Source organism: Dasypus novemcinctus, chromosome 13 (genome assembly GCF_030445035.2).
Source record: "Dasypus novemcinctus isolate mDasNov1 chromosome 13, mDasNov1.1.hap2, whole genome shotgun sequence".
NCBI classification, from domain to species: Eukaryota; Metazoa; Chordata; class Mammalia; order Cingulata; family Dasypodidae; genus Dasypus; species Dasypus novemcinctus.
The window spans coordinates 35,932,297-35,949,913 of record NC_080685.1 but is presented as its reverse complement, the minus strand read 5'-3'; the positions used below and the strand labels follow the sequence as shown (position 1 = coordinate 35,949,913).

Sequence of the window (17,617 nt, the reverse complement as noted above, 5' to 3'; positions counted from 1 at the left end):
GCACATTAACTTAAACCATACTTTGTCTCTAAGTAAAAACAATAACAGAATATATATAACAGAATATATATATATATTTCCACCTAACAAAATTCAACTCTCCTATTAATTCCATACAGAATAGCTGCAAGTTCTTAAGTAATATTCACTCTCAAACTTGACATCCTCAAATATTATCACATGAAAAGGATACAACTTGTTGTATGATAAGGGGAAAGTTTGGGGAAGTAGACAAAGAAATCTGTTTTGTGTGCGTATATAATCATCATCATAATGAAACAAGGAAGAAAGATTCATGACCATCATAGTCCTCATTTCTGTAATTGGTCACGTGGTCGAAGTTCATATTTATCACCACTTCTTCCACTACCTATTCCATGTTTCCATTACCCACGGCAAGCACTTCAGCTGGCCGTGGTTCTTTGCCTGGTGGGGTGACCCAAACTTTCATTCCTGAAGATTCTGGGTCATTGTTAGTCCTGCATGGATTGGGTTGTTGCAATTTTCCATTGACTTTAATCATAGGACATGGTAGTACTAAGAGATGCCCTAGAGGAACTCCTGTATTCCAGGCAAACTCTTCTTTACTCCCATTATGTAGATGTAGTCCTATTTCCCCTTGATAGTCAGGATCAATCACCCCAGCCAGTACAGTAATTCCCTTCTTTGACTGTCAATTCAGAGATAAGAGGAGCCCAAAGTGGCCAGGTGACAGTTTTAACTTCCAGTTCAATGGAATCATTCTTGTGTTTCATGGTGACAGCACTCCTCCTTTTGGGACTAAAACCTGTGGACCAGCAGAGTTTGAGGTTGCAAGGACAGGAAACAAAAATTATCCTAGTGGGTCACTAAGGGTACTAGTGAGTAGTGCCACTCCCATTTCCATCCCTTAATTCCTAAACTCATGAATCCTGGTTATGGGAGAAACAGCACCATAGAGTGGACACTGATTGAGAGCATACACAGCCTCCTGGAGAACATTGCCCCAGTCCTGCAAGGTAGTGCCACCTAGTTGGCATGATAATTGAGTCTTCAAAAGGCCATTCCACCATTCTATCAATCCAACTGCTTCAGGGTGATGGGGAATATGGTAAGACCAGTGAATTCCATGGCCATGTGCCCATTCCTGCACATCATTTGCTGTGAAATGGGTTACTTGATCCAAAGCAATGCTGTGTGGAATTCCATGGCAGTAGATAAGACATTAGGTAAGTCCATGGAGGGTAGTTTTGGAAGAAGCATTGCATGCAGGAAATGCGAACCCATATCCAGAGTTTATGTCTATTACAGTTTAAAAAATCATTGCCCTTTCCATGGTAGAAGTGATCCAATTTAGGCAACCTGCCATCAGGTAGCAGTACAGTCACCTCGAAGAATAGTGTCATATCTGGGACTGAGTGTGTGTCTCTGCTGCTGGCAGATTGGGCCCTCAGCAGTGGCTGTAGCCAAGTCAGGAAGCCCATGTTGCTGAGCCCATGCATAACCTCCATTCTTACCTCCATGGCCACTTACTTCAAGAGCCCCCTGGGCAATGACAGGAGTGGCTAGGGAAAGAGGCTGAGCATTAGCCACAGAGCAGGCCATCTTATTCACTTGATTATTAAAAAATTCCTCTGCTGAAATTACCCTCTGGTGAGCATTCATGTGGGACACAAAAATTTTCATGCTTTTTGCCCACTGAAAATTTTTATTTTATTTTATTTTATTTATTCATTTTTTAAAAAATATTACATTAAAAAAATATGAGATCCCCATTCACCCCCACCATTCCCACCCCACCACTCCCCTCACAGTAACACTCTCCCCCATCATCCTGACACATCAATTGCATCTGGTGAGTACATCTCTGGGCATCACTGCACCCCATGGCCTGTGGTCCACACCATAGCCCACACTTTCCCACGTTCCATCCAGTGGGCCATGGGAGGACATACAATGTCCAGCAATTGTCCCTGCAGCACCACTTAGGACAACTGGCAGTCCTGAAAATGCCTCCACATCTCATCTCTTCCTCCCATTCCCCGCACCCAGCAGCCACCATGGCCACTTTTTCCACATCAATGCCACATTTTCTCAATTATTAACCACAATGTTTCATGAATAGAATATCATTAAGTCCACTCTAATCCTTACTGTATTCCTCCATCCTGTGGGCCTTGACTTGGTTGTTTTCATTCCACATCTATGTCAAGAGGGGGCTTAGATTCCACATGGATACTGGATGCAATCCTCCTGCTTTCAGTTGTAGGCACTCTAGGCTCCATGGTGTGGTGGTTGACATTCTTCAACTCCATGTTAGCTGAGTGGGGTAAGTCCAATAAATCAGAGTGTAGGAGCTGAAGTCTGTTGAGGCTCAGGGCCTGGCTATCATATTGTCAGTCCAGAGATTCAAATCCCCTAGATATATCTTAAAGCCCAGCACCAATTACAAATCCAGTAAAGTAGCATGAAAGGCTTGTGAAAAGAGATCACATCTGAGTCCAGCTCCATTACACAGAAACACCAGCTCCAAAGAAGGGGCAACTGACATGGCAGTGAACCCCATATGCCATGACCATAGAACCTGTGGGTCTCTTTAGCCCTCAAAAGGACCAATACCTGGGGTTGTATCTACTTTATCTGTCTCAGAGACTCTGCTCAGGTGTGCATAAGGGCAATCCTTCCGACAACCTCCAGACTCTTTTTTAGAGACTCATAGCCATTTAAACTCATTTGTCCTTTCCATTTCCCCCTTACTTTAGGTCAAACAGCATTTTTAACTCCTGTTATTATATGTAGACGGGGATATTCTGCTGGTCCACGTTGAACCTTTAATTCAAGGTCATTTTCCACTTACGTCATCAGCTGGTCCTTGATAGTGATCCCTCGGTGCCAGGGAGGCTCATCCCCGGGTGTCATGTCCCACACAGGGGGAAGGCATTGCATTTACATGATGAGTTTAGCTTTGAGACTGGCCACATTTGAGTAACACGGAGGCTCTCAGGAGGGAACTCTTAGGCACACTGCTGCTCTAGGCCTTGTTCTTATTTCAGGTGTATAGGCTCACAACCATAGTCACTAGTATCAGGGGCTCACTGTTGGACCCTCATTCCTTCATGGTCCTTGCCGTTGCACCTGGGGGACTACCGCTACTCCCCTAGGGACCATGAAAGAGCCCCCAACCCTGGCCAGGAACCCAGTACCCCCCCCATCTGTTGTTTTTAATTGTTTCCACTATAAGTATATCCAAACATTTTCATGCACCCTGGACACATGCCCTGTATAACTCCCTGTCAACCCTATATCCACTGTCAGTAACATCCCATACCAGTATTCCTCTGCTGCCATTGTTGAACCTCTCTGTGATCCAAAACTTTCTGAAAAGTGAAGCCCAATATAATGTCAGGTTCCCTTAATAGTAAAATGGAATATAGCAATGAGTTTAAAGATTAGATATAGAATACACATTGATTTGGAAAAAATCTATGTCTTATCTTTTTCTTTTCTTTTTTCCCTAATTATTGAGCTTCTCTTCACAAGAGCCTTAGATCACAGTAATTAATATATACAATATACAGTACTCCCACATATCCATTATAAAACCTTTTCCCTTCCACAGCAATAATCTTTTAACTTATTCATATCATATTTACTGAAACTGATGTACAGATATTGAGATAATAGCTTTCAAACAAGGTAACATTTATGTTTACATTGTGGTTTATACTTTATGCTATACAGTTTTCTAAATTTTTTAGTTATCCTATGTTTTACATTATGGTTTACATTATTAGTCTGTCGCCCCCTATATGTTTTTGGTGTAATATTACATGCTTTATATCCATCCTTGTGTACTCTTGTGAAACACTTCTTTTGCTTTGGTTCTATCTATTCAATATCTATTTCCCCCTCCCCTTGGGGCCCACAGTGACTGTCAATCTTCATTTCTTGAGGAGCCATGTTCAGAGATACTTGCAACAGTGTTGAGGGCTTGACTTGCTCAACTGCCCTAATGCCCTGGGAACCACCATTTCTCTTGAGAGAAACAGTTCCCTCTATTTGACGGTATCAGTCCTCCCCAGGTAGTGGGTCTACATTTTCACTCTCATTATATGGGTCTCTACCCAATGGTATAAGCCACTCTGGCAAAATGAGCATTCAGATATTCCCTAGGAGTCTGTCCTGCGTCAGATTATCCCCTTTGAGTATCTTAAATAGGTAACTTTCCTAATTATATTTTGAAAAGGTTTTCTCAGCATTATACTCTCAACCAACACCTGACAATATCCTATGTTCATCTGTTGCCCCACCCTCCCCCCAATTTCTTGGACAATATTACCCAGCCGCCCTTCCCTAGCCCCCTCAAACCCCCAAAACCCCACCCAAAGGTAACCATATGCCCCCATTTTATCCCTTCTTTGTACACATACTTACCTCTAGCTTATCATAGATTTCATCCATGTAGACATCAGCTGATATCCTTCCTCTACCCCTCGATTTCCTATAAGCCTATCTTCCAGTCTTTAGCTCTCTGAGGCAGCTTGCTTATTTCATATCATTGAGGTCATGTAGTATTTGTCCTTCAATGCCTGGGTTGCTTCACTCAAGATAAGGTTCTCAAGATTCATTCATGTTATCATGTGTGTTTGTAGTGTATTTGTTCTTAAAGGCGAGCAGTATTCCATTGTATGTATATACCACATTTTATTGATCCACTCATCTGTTGATGGGCATTTGGGTTGATTCCAACTTTTGGTGATAGTGAACAATGCTGCTATGAACATTGGTGTGCATATATCGGTTTGTGTCCCTGCCTTCAGTTCTGCTGGGTATATACCCAGCAGTGGCATTGCTGGGTCATATGGCAAATCTATCGTTAGTTTTTTGAGAAACCGCCAAACTGTCCTCCAGAATGGTTGGATCCTTCTGCATTCCCACCAGCAGTGGATGAGTGTTCCCATTTCTTTACATCGTCTCCAGCATTTGTATTCTTCTGTTTTTTTCATAGCTGTCAATCTTATGGGAGTAAGATGGTATCTCATTGTAGTTTTGATTTGCGTTTCCCTGATAGCTAAACATTTGGAGCATTTTTTCGTGTGCTTTTTAGCCATTTGTATTTCTTCTTTGGAGAAGTGTCTGTTTAAATCTTTTTCCCATTTTTTAAATGGGTTGTTTATCTTTTTATTTTCAAGATATAGGAGTTCTTTATATATGCAAGTTATAAGTCTCATCGGATATATGGTTGTCAAATATTTTCTCCCATTGTGTAGGCTCCCTTTTTACTTTCTTGACAAACTCCTTTGAGGTGCAGAAGGCTTTAATTTTGAGGAAGTTCCATTTATCTATTTTTTCTTTTGCTGCTTGTGCTTTTGGTGTGATGTTCATGAAGCCATTTCCTATTACAAGGTCCTGTAGATATTTCCCTACACTGCTTTCCAAGGTCTTTATGGTCTTGGCTCTTATATTTAGGTCTTTGATCCATCTTGAGTTGATCTTCGTATAAGGTGTGAGATAGTAATCCTCTTTCATTCTTCTACATATGGATATCCAGTTCTCCAGGCACCATTTGTTGACTAGGCCATTCTCTCCCAGTTGAGAGGGTTTGATGGCTTTATTGAATATTATATGACTATATATATGAGGTTCTTATCAGAACTTTCAATTCAATTCCATTGGTCTGTGTGTCTCTCCTTATGCCAATACCATGCTGTTTTAACTACTGCAGCTTTATAGTATGTTTTGAAGTCAGGTAGTGTGATTCCTCCAATTTCATTTTTCTTTTTCAATATGTCTTTGGCTATTCAGGGCCTCTTTTCTTTCCAAATAAATTTCAAGTTAGTTTTTCTAGTTCCTTAAAGAAGGCTGTGTTCATTTTTATTGGGATTGCATTAATGTGTAGATCAATTTTGGTAGGATAGACATCTTAATAATATTTAGTCTTCCTATCCATGAACAGGGAATATTCTTCCATTTATTTAGGTCTTCTTTGATTTCCTTGAACAGTCTTGTATATTTCCCGGTGTATAAGTTTTTTACATCTTTAGTTAAATTTATTCCTAAGTATTTGATTTTTTTATTTACTATTGTGAATGGTATTCGTGTCTTGATTTCCTCCTGAGCTTGTTCATTATTGGTGTACAGAAATGATACTGATTTTTGTGCATTGATCTTATAACCTTCAACTTTACTAAACTCATTTATGAGTTCTTGAGACTTTGTTGTAGACCTCTCAGGGTTTTCTATGTATAGGATCATGGCATCTGCAAATAATGAAATTTTGACTTCTTCCTTTCCTATTTGAATGCCGTTTATATCTGGTTCTTGCCTCAGTGCTTGAGTACTTCTAAGACAATGTTAAATAGAAGGGGAGAGAGTGGGCATCCTTGTCTTGTTCCTGAGTTTAGAGGGAAGGATTTTAGGATTTCTCCATTGTAAACGATGTTGGCTGTGGTTTTTTCATATATACTCTTTGTCATGTTCAAAAAATTTCCTTGTATTCTGATCTTTTGGAGAATTTTTATCAAGAAAGGGCGCTGTATTCTGTCAAATCCTTTTTCTGCATCTATAGATATAATTACGTGATTTTTTTCCTTCAATCTGTTTATATGGTGTATTACATTGATTGATTTTCTTATGTTGAACCATCCTTGCATACCTGGAATGAATCCCACTTGGTCGTGGTGTATAATTCATTTAATGTGTTGCTGAATACTTTTAGCAAGTCTTTTGTTAAGTATTTTTGCATCTAGGTTCATTAGAAAAATTGGTCTGTAATTTTCCTTTCTTGTGTTGTCTTTGTTTGGCTTTGGTACTAGGGTAATGTTGGCATCATAGAATGAGTTAAGCAATGTTCCTTCTGTTTCAATTTTTTGGAAGCGTTTCAGCAGGATTGGTGTTAGTTCTTTCCGGAATGTTTTGTAGAATTCACCTGTGAAGCCATCTGGCCCTGGGCTCTTCTTAGTCGGGAGGTTTTTAATGACTGATTCTATCTCTTTACTTCTGCTTGGTTTGTTGAGATCTTCAATTTCTTCTTTCATCAATATAGGCTGCTTATGTGTTTCTAGGAATTTGTCCATTTCCTCTGAATTGTCGTTATTGTTGGAATAGAGTTTTTCAAAATATCCTCTTATGATAGTCTTTATTTCTGTGGGGTCAGTGGTGATATCTCCTTTCTCGTTTCTTATTTTGTGTATTTGCATCTTCTCTCTTTTTTTCTTTGTTAGTCTTGCTAAAGGTTTGTCAATTTTATTGATCTTCTCAAAAACCAGCTCTTGGTCTTGTTTATCTTTTCAAGTGCTTTCTTATTTTCTATTTCATTTAGTTCTGCTCTTATCTTTGTTATTTTCTTCCTTCTGCTTCCTGTGGGATTACTTTGCTGTTTTTTTTTTCTAATTCCTCCAAATGTGCAGTTAGTTCTTCAATTTTTGCTCTTTCTCCTTTTTTGATGTATGAATTTATGGCTATAAATTTCCCTCTCAGTACTGCTTTTGCTGCATCCCATAAGTTTTGGTATGTTGTGTTATCATTATCATTTCTTTCAAGGTAGTCATTGATTTCTTTTGAGATTTCCTCTTTGACCCACTGTTTTTCTAAGAGTGTGCTATTTAATTTCCATATCTTGTTGTGAAATCTGGGCCTCTGGCCCTTGCAGATTTCCAGCTTCACTCCACTGTGGTCAGACATATTATTTTGTATGATTTTGATCTTTCTGAATTCATTAAGCCTTTCTTTGTGGCCTAGCATATGGTCTATCTTAGAGAATGATCCATGTGCACTTGAGAAAAATGTATATCCTGCTGTGTTTGGGTGTAATGATCTGTATACGTCTATTAGATCCAGCTCCTCTAATATACTGTTCAAATACTTTGTTTCTTTAGTGATTCTCTTTTGAGATGTTCTGTCCAGAGTTGATAGTGGTGTATTAAATTCCCCCACTATAATTGTAGATGCATCTATTCTTTCACTTAGTTTTTCCAGCGTTTGCCTCATGTATTTAGAGGTGGACTTGTGAGGAGCATAAATATTTATATTGTTCATTCTTCTTGACAGATTGTCCCTCTCACTAATATGTAGTATCCTTCTTTGTCTCTCACAATTGTTTTGCATTTAAAGTCTATTTTGTCTGATATTAATATAGGTACTCCTGCCTTTTTTTGGTTATTGTTTGCTTGTAAGATTGTTTTCCAACCATTCACTTTCAGCCTCCATGAATCTCTGGGTCTAAGATGTGTCTCTTGTAGACAGCATATAGATGGGTCATATTTCCTTATCCAATGTCCCACTCTGAATCTTTTGAGAGGTGAGTTTAATGCATTGACATTCAGTGTTATTACTTTCAAGGAATTATTTATGTTAGCCATATTTTGATTGGACCTGTGTTTGTCATTTTTTGTTTGTTTTTCTTCTTCTCTCTTTGTCTTTTTTGTTGCTCTTACACTCTCCTCCAACCCTGCCTGTCCTGTTTTTTCCTTTCTTGCTGCAGAACTCCCTTTAGAATTTCTTGAAGGGGAGGTTTCTTGTTGGCCTACTCTTTCAATTTCTGTTTATCTGTGAATATTTTGAACTCGCCATCATTTTTGAATGCTGGTTTAGCTGGATAGAGTATTCTTGGTTGGAAATTTTTTTCTTTTAGTACCTTGACTATATCATACCACTGCCTTCTTGCCTCCATCGTTTCAGATGAGAAATCAGCACTTAATCTTATGGAGCTTCCCTTGTATGTGATGGTTTTCTTTTCTCTTGCCCCTTCTGGAATTTTCTCTTTGTCTTGAGCGTTGGATAATTTGACAAGTATATGTCTTGGGGTGTGCCTGTTGGGATTTATGATGTTTGGGGTGTTTTGTGCTTCTTGGATATGTACATCTGTCTCTTTCAGTAGATTTGGGATTTTTTCAGCCATTATTTCCTGCAACACCCCTTCTGACCCCTTTCCCTTCTCTTCTCCTTCTGGAATGCCTATCATACGTATGTTTATGTGTTTTGCATTGTCATTCAGGTCCCTAAGTCCTAGCTGGATTTTTTCTATCTTTTTATCGATCAATTCTACTATCTGTTTGATTTCCGATGTACTCTCTTCCACATCACTAATTCTCTGCTCTGCCTCTTCTAATCTGCTGTTATTTGCTGGGAGTGTATTTTTGATTTCTTGAACTGTGGTGTTCATTGCCATCATATCTGTCATCTTTTTGCATATGTCTGCAATTTCCCCTCCAAGTGTTGTCTTCATATTGTTAACCTCTTCCTTTACTTCATTAAATTTGTCTGTGATATATGTTCTGAGATCTTTACTTACTTGTGCGAAGTTCTGCTCCCCTTCCTGGTTTTTAGTTTATTCATTGGAGTCAGCCATGTTTTCCAGATTACTGGCTTGGTTTGTAGATTTTTGTTGCTGTCTGGTCATCATTTTATCCTGACGGGTTTAATCAGTTCCTTAGCTTCTTTGTCTAGTCTTGGGGATTAATTAGCTGTTGTTTTTGCATAAGTGTTATATCTTCTCTTTGTCACTTTGTTCTTCTTATTCTAATTTCTTATTGCTGGCTGTGTTCACTTTGAAGGAAAGTATTAGGGCCAGGGTAAGGCAATTGTGTAAGCAAGGAAAATGTGTAAAGTAGTATTGATAATAAATGTTAACAGAGCAACAGTATGAGAACTGGGAGGATGGATATTAGATTCATGTAAGTTGTGTAGAGTTATAGCAGTAAGTAGAGTACCTATAATGAGGTAGTTGACTGAATATGGGAGGAATATGGTATGAATTAAAAAGCTAGTGTTTTCATGAAAGAGGGAAAGAGAAAAGAAAGGCAATAGTTTCAAGAGTGGACAAAAGACAGAAAACAAAACAAAGGTATTAAAAATTAAGAGTTAGACAATTTGGGGATCAAAGAAAGGGAGGTGGAATATAGGAGAGACAGTAGATGATGGAGGATATCAAGATTTGGGGGAAAGGGGATAGTGTAGGTAGCCAAAATCAATTCACACAGAAATGAGGCAACGGAGGATGAGGAAACCCAGCAAATGTGAGGAGTTCCTTGCAGCACCTATTGTATAATTAAGATAAAATAAAATAAGAAGAAAATGAGGGACAAGAGAAAAGAGAGAAAAAAAAAGAGAGAAGAAAGAAAGAAAGAAAAAGTGGGGGTGGGTAAAGAAAAGGGAGGGGAACAAGTAAGGAAATGAAAAGAAGATATAGAACACCACCAACAACAACAACAACAAAAAAACCCTAAATAAATGAAAAAAAAAAAGACCTTGGGGGATACAATGGGAGAAAAGTCTAGGAAATAATGCAATATTAGCAACCAGGACCACAAAAATGAAAAATATAAAATTTAAATTTAAATTTAAAAAAAATGCAAACATTGAGGGCTAGGACAATCAAGGACCTCAGATGGGCCTCAGGGCATGGTGGATTCAGGGATGGAAAGTCTGTGATACTGCAGACTCAAGAGGTGTGAGTCTCTGGGATGTGGGCCACCAGGGTTTAGGGGACACACACCTGGCAACCTCAGATCCAGTTAACTGGGAGCCTGGGAGCACCGCAGTGCAACACAGCCTTTAGGGATCCCCGCAGCTGGGTGCCAGCCCTATGGGAGAGGTCACATCCACAAACTCTGACCTATGTGTCCGAAACCCACAATTTACCCTCTCTCTAGGGTCTCTTCTGTGGCTGTATCACCAATTTGACTTCAGGACACCTCCTGCCCTGCAAGCCCCTGAAAGAGCCAGTTGGGGGCGCCTCTATATTGTAGCCAATGTAAGGACACTGCAGATCTGCAGCCAGGCCTAGGGGGCGGAGCTCTAGCCGGAAGCGCTGTATCAGTGTCCAAAACCATAAATCCCACACCTCGCAAAAGATTCCCCTAATCGGCTTCCAGATGCCCCCAATCCTGCAATCCCCAGAAATAGCCTCCTGGTGCTGTCTCTTTACTGCCAGCAATTTAAGGCCACTGCAGATCAGCAGCTGGCCTTGGGGGCGGGGCTCTGTTATTCGTGTCAGAAATAAAAAATTCCCCACCTCGCAAAAAACTCCCATCTCTCTCACCAAATTGGTTTGCGAAGGCCTCCTGCCCTGTTCGCCCGTTAATAGCCCACTCAGGGCTTATGAATTCCCCAGTACCACAGAGCCTCCAGGAATCACCACCGCAGTGCCGGTGCCGCGGTTCCGCCCGCCCCAGGGGGGAGCATCCCACGCGCAGCCCCTAACTCCATGTAAGAGAGCCTCAATTTTATCTTTTACACGAATTTTCTCTGTTACCTTCCCATGAAATCGATGTCCAGACACCTCCTGCCCTGCAAAATCCTGAAACAGCCTGGTCCTGAAGAATTTCTAACACTGCCCAGCCACTTCTTTGCAGGAGAAACTATCAAGTGCACTCACTCAACCACCATCTTGCCCTGCCCTTCAAAAATTTCAATCCACATACCTCTTCCCCAAACCTCCTTGTCACCAATTTTCCAATTGTGTTCCTTCCAGGTCCCTGACCATCCAGCCAAACCATTGGCAACAGCCCATGTGTCATTGTACAAATGCACGTCTGGCCATTTCTTCTTCCAAGCAAAGTGAACAGCCAGGTGCACTGCTCAAAGTTCTGCCCACTGGGGAGGGGGTGGATTTGCCCTCACCATTGTCTTTCAGGGATGTCCCAGAAAGGGCTGCAGTGCTGCAGCTGTCCACTTTTGGGTGGTACATTCTTATCATGCAGAACCATCTATAAACCAGGCCCTAGTTTTCGTTTCCTCAGTCAATTGATTGTAAGGGACTCCCCAAGAGGCCAAAGCTGTGGGCTGGGAAAGAGAAGGTAACATGGCAGGGGTGGTGACAATGGGTATTTGGGTTACTTCCTCATGTAACTTACTTGTGCCTTCAGGACCCACTCGAGCCTTATCTCATATATGTCACTTCCACTTTATTATGGAGTGCTGCTGTGCCTGCTCAACTTTATGTTTTGGTGGGTCAGAAAATACCCGCTCATGATAGGCAACTCAGGTCTCCTGGTAACTTGATGGCCCATGGTTAAGCATTCAGTCTCCACTAAGGCCAAGTAGCAGGCCAAAAGTTGTTTCTCAAAAGGGGAGTAGTTATCTGCAGAGGATGGCAGGGCTTTGCTCCAAAATCCTAAGGGTCTGCATTGTGATTCTCTTATAGGGGCCTGCCAAAGGCTCCAGACAGCAACTCTATTTGCCATGGAAACTTCCAGCACCATTGGATCTGCTGGATCATATGGTCCAAGTGGTAGTGAAGCTTGCACAGCAGCCTGGACCTGACACAGAGCTTCTTCTTGTTCCAGTCCCCAATCAAAACTAGCAGCTTTTCTGGACACCCAGCAAATGGGCTGGAGTAGCACACCCAGATGAGGAATGTGTTGTCTCCAAAATCCAAAGAGACCATCTAAGTGTTGTGCCTCTTTCTTGGTCAGAGGAGAAGCCAGATGCAACAGTTTATCCTTCACTTTAGAAGGACTATCTCAACACGACCCACATGACTGGACATCTAGAAATTTCACTGAGGTGGAAGGACCTTGTATTTTAGCTGGATTTATCTCCCATCTTTTCTCATGCAAATGCCTTACTAATAAGTCTAGAGCCTTTGCTACTTCTTGCTCACTAGGTCCTATCAACATGATATAATCAATATAATGGACGGGTGTGATGTCTTGTGGGAGGGAGAGAGGGCCAAGATCCCTGTGAACCATATTATAACATAGGGCTGTAGAGTAATATACGCCTGAGGCAGGACAGTAAAGGTATACTGCTGGCCTTGCCAGTTGAAAGCAAACTGTTTCTGGTGGTCCTTATTAATAGCAATTGAAAAAAAGCATTTGCCAAATCAATAGCTGCATACCAGGTTCCAGGGTATGTGTTGATTTGCTCAAGCAGTGATACCACAACTGGGACAGCAACTGTAATTGGAGTCACCACATGGTTAAGTTGATGATAATCTACTGTCATCCTCCAGGATCCATCTGTTTTCTGTACAGGCCAAATAGGAGAATTGAATGGGGGTGTGGTGGGAATCACCACCCCTGTATCCTTCAAATCCTTGATGGTGGCACTAATTTCTGCAGTCCCTCCAGGAATCTGGTATTGCTTTTGGTTTACTATTTTGCTAGTAGGGGCAGTTCTAGTGGCTTCCACATGGCTTTTCCAACCATAATAGTCCTCACTTCATAAGTCAGGGGCCCAATGTGGGGATTCTGCCAGTTATTGAGTATGTCTATTCCAATTATGCATTCTGGAACTGGGGAAATACCACAGAATGTGTCCAGGAACCCACTGGACCAACTATGAGATGGACCTGCACTGAAACTCCATTAATCACCTGACCTCCATAAGCCCCTAGTCTGATTGGTGGATCATAACGACATTTTGGGTCTCCTGGAATTAATATCACTTCTGAGCCAATGTCTAATAATCCCCAAAATATCTGATCATTTTTTTTCCTGAAATGCACAGTTACTCTGGTAAAAGGCCATAGATCTCCTTGGGGAAAGGAGGGATGAAGACTAACAGTATACATTTTGGGTAGTTTAACAGGATCCTTCCCCAAGGAGACCTGGCCTCCTCCTCATTCAAGGGGCTCTGGCTCTGTAAACTGTCTCAAGTTTGGGAATTGATTAAGGGGCTGTGATTCTCTGCATCTGTAATTTGAGTTATGGTTTCATTCATTCTATCCAGAACACTTCTGTTTATACAGAAAGAAATTATAAGGAAATTTAGTAGACTGCCCATCTATTTCACTGCTAGGTACCCCATGATGTATTAGCCAATGCCATAAGTCTACACAACTCAGACTATTTTGAGTGCTTTTCTGAATCTGCCTTTCATTGTGGTAGTGATGCTTACCTTGACTTTGGTGATTAACTGGTGATACTTGACTTTTACCAAACCCACATCCAATCATCCCCATAATGTTTAAGGATTCTAATTCCATCACAGCCCTCCCTACAGTAATATGTGGACTACAGAGAAGAGCAACCACAGAGCTCTTCAGGGAAGATGGAGTTAGTTCTATACATTTATTCCTCACAGTCCTGGTTAAAGGTTTGTCCTTTGGACATTCCTGGAGTGGGTGGGCAGCTCTCAAATGTTAAATCCATTCTAGCATTCCAATCTCCCTAAGCCTTTGAATTCCCTCTTCTACTGTGTACCAGGGCAAATTGGGCATCTCGACCTCAGACATGCTAAGCCATCTTTTGGCCCATGTTTCAACCAGCCACCAGAAAAAAAACTGTTAGAGCCCTTTCTAACCCCTCAAGTTACAGCGTTGAATACAGAATTTCTGCTTAATGGGCCCATATCAATAAATTCAGCCTGATCCAACTTTATATTACTTCTACCGTTATCCCACACCCTTAGTATCCATTCCCACACATATTCCCCTGATTTCCGTCTATATAAGTTGGAAAACTCATGCAGTTCTTTCTGAGTATACCTTATTTCCTCATGGGCTACACTTTGTATTCCACCTTTGGGGGCTTGTTGTGATTTTAGTCTAGTAATAGGTCTTGAAGACAAGAGAAGTGGTGGGGGTGGGTAAGGAGGAGGATTAGAAATGCCTTGCAAGCTACTGATCTCAGGGCATTTTCTTTTGGTGAGACTGTATTAATCTCTTCAGATAAGGATTTGAGCGCAGACTGGAGGTTTGGCAGTGCATGCTGGAGTTTGTCTGGTATGTGCTTCAGGGCTGGGACGAGATCCAGACTACCTAGGGCAGGCTGGAGGCTGGATGACACAAGGTTAACAAGGTGTGGCCTGGACAGGGCAGTCCCTGGCAGGCTTATCTGGCAAAGTCTCAGCAGAATTCTGGATTCCAATGTCTCCATCAATATTATCATTATCCCATAAGTCTCCTTCCAAATTCTCTGGATTCCACTGTTTTCCAATCAGTATCTTCACTTTAACTGCAGAAACCCTGCAGAGTTGAGATTTTTGTTTCCTTTGTAACTCTGCTACTCAAACAATGAGAGTCTGAGTACGGTTCACAGACATTTTGAGCCTGTGGCTACACGAGGCAAGGTTTTCTTTCAGAGCACAATTAGAAACTTTCACCTCATCTATTCAGGTATTTAAGTTTCAAAATCCAAGCCTTTAATTCATCTCTTTCTTTGGTAACAGTATCCAGAGTATTTAGGAGGAGCCATCCAACATCATTATACCATTTGACTCCACAAAACTCTGTTAAAGTATTGAAAGCACTCTCACCCAGATCCTTGCTTCTTACAAGCGTGGAAGTAGGGGAATCCAGTGATGCTATTTTGCAGATCTCGATTGCCAACTTACAGCATGGACTGTTAGCAGCCTCCTTGTTATTAGAAAGGGAGGCATCAGTACCCTTGAGTCCATTTAGAGTAGAAAAACAATTGCAAAACTCCCAGAACCACCTCGGACATCCCATGTTAAGACTCTTTTCTCCAAGAACCACTCCCAGTATCAAGCTGTATTAGTCAAGGTTTTCTAGGGAGATAGAATCAACAAGGGACATCTGTCAATAGTAAGAGATTTATTAGTCTCTTACGCAACTGTGGGGATGCACAAGTCCAGGTTTCACAGGCAGACTGAAACCAGGGGCTCTGATAAAAGTCCAATGAAGATTCTTGACAAGTTCTGGGAGATGTTGGCTGTCCAAAGACGAGCTGGGAAATTCTCTCTCAAAGATGAAATCACTTCCACTTTTAAAGATTCAACTGAGTGGGTTAGGTGTCACTCATTGCTGATGGCAATCTCCCTAACTGATATAATTATAACCAGCTATCTATGATTTATCACTGAAGTAAAGTCAATGGTGACTGAAGTCCATAAATGCCCTTGTATTACAATTAGGCCAGTGCTTGCTTATCAAACAACTGGGCACTATTATCTGGCTGAGTTGACACAATAACCTAACGATCACACTACCCAATTTAAAAAAACAGGCAAAAGACCTGAACTGGCATTTTTCTGAAGAAGAAATACAAATGGTGAAAACTCACATGAAAAAAATGTTCATCATCCCTAGTGATTAGGAAAATGCAAATCAAACTAAATGAAATACCATTTCACACCTATTACACTGGCCACTTAAAAAGTCAGAAAACTCTAAATATGGGGAAGATGTGGAGAGGATAGGAATGCTTATTCACTGTTAGTGGGAATATAAAATGGTACAGCCATTGTGGAGGACTGTTTGGCAGTTCCAAAAGAAGGTGAATATGGACTTGCTCTGTGACTTGACAATACCATTACTAGTTATATACCCAGAAGAAGTAATATGACATACATATGCACACCAATGCTCATAATGGCATTATTTATGATTACCAAAAGTTGGAAACAACCCAGGTGTCCATCAACTGATTAATGATTAAGAAAATTGTAGTGTATGCACATGGTGGAATATTATGCAGTGGTAAGAAGAAATGAGATTGTGAAACATGACAACATGGATGAACTTGGAGGACATTATGTTGAGAGAAGTGAGCCAGATACAAAAGGATAAATACTCGTATGATTGTGCTATTATGAATGAAATATATTATGCAAACTCATGGAATTAATAATTTGAATATAGGTCACCAGAAAATAGTATGAGGGTAGAGAATGAAAAGCTGATGGTTAATCTGTGCAGAAATGATTAAAAGGTTGTTTGTAAATCTTTGGAAATGGATGGAAATGGAGAGAGTACATCATGGTGTTTGTGACTAGCAGAGCTATTATATGGATATTACAGTGGTTGAAAGGAAAAGTGTAAGGACGTGTATATTACAAGAAGGAAAGCTAAAAAATGCAATACAGAACTGTATAGCATAGTGAAACCTCATGTAAAATATGAATATGAGTGATATTGCATATATAAGACTTTGACAAAATGTAATACAAATATAGTAAAGAGAAGGAAACAGAATAGCAGCTATGCAAGGAAGGGGAAGTATAGAGAGATTGAGAGCTGATGAATTTTGCTTGTTTATTTGTTTTGTTTTTGTTTTTATTATTACTATGATTACTGGAGTAATGAAAATGCTCTAAAAATGAACTTATGAATTCATAACTATGTGATTATACTGAATACCATTAATTGTACACTTTGGATGGATTTATGTTTTATTAATATATATCAAGAAAACCTAATTGTTAAAAAAAAGAAAAAATCTACCTCTAAAAAATACCAGTATTATGAAAATCGAACATTGTATAGTGCCACTGGGATTGCATTGAGAAATAAAGGCATATTTGTCCTTACATGAAATGATCCAGACTCGTATACATTTTTAGTTTTCATTCCTACTTCTTCTAGTTTTTTCCCCATTTCATTACTTGCTGTCAGATTTTCCACTATTGTTAGGTTATCTCACTATAGTTGTCTCCCTAGTGTAACCTCCTTTTGATTGGTTTGCAGCTGGAAATCCAAATAGAAGAATTTCTACTGAAATTCTGCTAAAAATTTGAATTGCTAGTAAAATGATTGTTAGTAACTTATAAGTGTTGCCACTATCTTACTCATTAAGTGCTTTCGCTTTGTGATGTATCTAAAGGTTTACCTCCCTGTATTTTACAAAATGATTTTTCTGGATAATAAAACACCAATTACCAAATAAATATATGTAAGAGAAAATGTTTAGGACTATTGACAATCACTTAACAAATGCACGTGGCATAATACAAT

At 40.3% G+C, this 17,617-nt stretch overlaps 1 pseudogene; it reads right to left on the bottom strand.

Annotated features, from left to right (window-relative positions):
* Window positions 1-751: 751 nt before the first annotated feature.
* On the bottom strand, window positions 752-13,495 carry LOC139436216 (uncharacterized; annotated as a pseudogene).
* Between the last annotated feature and the right edge of the window lie 4,122 nt (window positions 13,496-17,617).